Genomic DNA, 2,856 nt, shown 5'->3' on the forward strand with positions numbered 1-2,856 from the left:
TTAGAGGTTAGTTTTTGCCAATATTAAATTTTGGCACTGTTTATGGGGGAGATAGTGTGATTTACTGATTGAATTTGGTGAAGTTTGTGAGTTCTACTTTTTGTTCTTGATTTGGCATACACCGGTGTATGTTTAACACTAGGATAAGAGGCAATCCCTTACTCCTTTTTGATCCAGAACCAGTAAAAATCCTGTGAACACCATAAAGGATGGAAAAAAAAGTTCACGATGGCATTCTTATTGGGGTTCAAGACCCTCACAATGTTCGTCCTCCCCTACTTAATGATCCACTGCATATTGCTGACAGAGAAGATGAGCAATTATTAGTAGAAGAAGCTGAGAAAGCTAGAGTATCTTAGGAAGCAAGATTAGCAAAATAGACTAGACTAGCCCAGCAAATAGCATTAGCCATGCCTAGACAAGTGCCCAAACATCATGGAAGAGTTCAAAGAGGCAGAGCTTCGATAATTAATACATATCAACATCTTCAACCATATGATAAAGATGTAGATATGGGATATATTGAACTTGCTGAGACAAGAGCCATCATTCCTTTGGTTCTATCCCCTAATGTTAAATTTGACTTTACTAGTGCAATGATCCAATTGCTCAATTTGAAGGGTGCATTCTCAGGATCAACAATTGATGATGCAAACATGCATTTTGCTAATTTTATTAGGATCTATACATCATATTCTATGTCTGGGGTAGACCAAAAAGCTTTGAGATTTAGGTTATTCCCATTCTCACTGACGGGAGAAGCATCACTATGGTTAGGGGAACTTTTGAGAGGTTCAATTACTACTTGGCATGAGTTTCATATATAGTTTTTGAATAGATTTTTCCCTTCAGTGAGGATGCTATAGTTGAAAGATAAAATCTACAATTTTAGACAGCTACCTGCAAAATCTATGATGAGGCATAGTTTAGATTCAAGAAGAAGTTGAGCATGGTACCTAATCACAGAATTACAAGATCTAATATGATGGAAATATTCTATAGATCATTGAATATCAGTTCAGCAGCAATGAAAAATACTATTTTGTAAGGTGCATTCATGCATATTTGGTGGGACGCTGCATAAAAGTTCTTGATAATATTTCAGTAACCAATTAAGGTTGGTATACTAGAGATGCTGAACATGGTATGGAAACATATGCTATTAGATTAGCTGTTAATTATGGAGATAATCATGATTTGGTACCACAAGAGGTTTCACAGCTTCAGACAGATATTGAGCTACTTATAAAATAATTTGCAACAATGAGTGCTGAGAAGGTGAATGTAGTTGGGGCATATGGATCTATTTCTAGAAATTTTGATACTGAATCTGAAGAGGAAGTAAAGTATCTTGATCATCAGTTTGAGGATTTTTAAGCCCAAGGTCACAAGAATTAAGGTCTAAACTATTACAATGATAGATGCAGAGATGAGAGTAGAGATCGAGATAGTGATTGGAGACACAAAGATGATTACAAAGAGAAAAGTAATAGATACATACCACCTGGTAGTCAAAATACTGAGTCTAGAATGGAATCCATGTTGTCGAAACTAGTCAAAGGCCAAGAAAGTCAAGAGAGTTATCTTAAGGAGATTAAGGCAGACCTGTCAGGGCTAAACCAAAAAGTTGAGTCACATGCTACTGCAATTAAACTGGAGTAGCAGTATGGCCAAATGTCAGCCACATCAAATAAAATACAACCTGGAACTCTTCCTAGCAACACTTTGCAAATCTAAAATATGATGTCAGTGCCATGCCATTCCACTCGGAGTGGTAAAACCACCATAATCTGCATGTAACCACTTTAGATGAACAAAATAATAATGATGAAAGTATTGATATGGTAAGTAGTAGCAAGTAGGATAAAGAAAAAGATGAGGCCAAAGAGCCTATTTTAACACCTATTCTGAGACCTCGCCCTCTTTTTCGTCAAAGGCTAAAAAGAAATAAGAAGAGGGTGAGTATAAATTTTTTTATCAATATTAAATGAGCTATTAGTCAACATCCCACTTATAGAGGCATTAGAGAAAATGCAATGATATGAAAAATTTATGAAGGATATAATCACAAAGAAGAGGTCAGTTAGTTATGAGCCAGCCGATAATATTCATCACTGTAGTGTTATAGCTACTAGATTATTGGTAGAGAATAAGGAGGATTCTAGTGCTTTCACCATACCTTATACTATTGGATCTTTTAACTTGGGCATTATATGATTTGGGTACTAGTATCAACCTCATATCACTAGCAGTATTTAAGCAGTTGGCGTTGGGAGCACCCACACCAACCACAATGATATTAGTTATAGAAGATAGGATAGTCAAAAAACCAGTTGGTATTTTATATGATGTATTAGTAAAGGTGGCTTCTTTCATTTTTCTGCTAATTTTGTAATATTAGACTGTGAAGTGGACTTTGAAGTCCCAATTATCTTGGGAAGACAACTCTTGGCTACAGAAAGGACATTAGTTGATTAGGAGCTAAGATATATAATAGTGAGACTCAATGATGAGCAGATGATATTCAACGTATGCAAATCCATAAAGCAACCTGATGAGTTAGAGTGATATCCGTGATTAATATGTTTGATGAAGAGATAGACTCATTCCATGATGTTGATGTAGTAACAACTTAGAAAGATACTTTTGATGTTTTTCCTATTGAAGAAAAGTTGGGTGTTGAAGCTCTAGCAGTTGTGATCATGAATTTTGATATTGAAGGTATTTATGACTATGATGAGATGATATGTGCACTCTATGGGAGCGGTTCTTGTACTTACGCACCTTAGAATATTTATTTGTAGTTGAAGAATAAAACCACTCCACCTGCTTCTCCATCTATTGAGGAGCCACCTA

This window comes from Capsicum annuum, chromosome 5 (genome assembly GCF_002878395.1).
Source record: "Capsicum annuum cultivar UCD-10X-F1 chromosome 5, UCD10Xv1.1, whole genome shotgun sequence".
Lineage (NCBI taxonomy): Eukaryota > Viridiplantae > Streptophyta > Magnoliopsida > Solanales > Solanaceae > Capsicum > Capsicum annuum.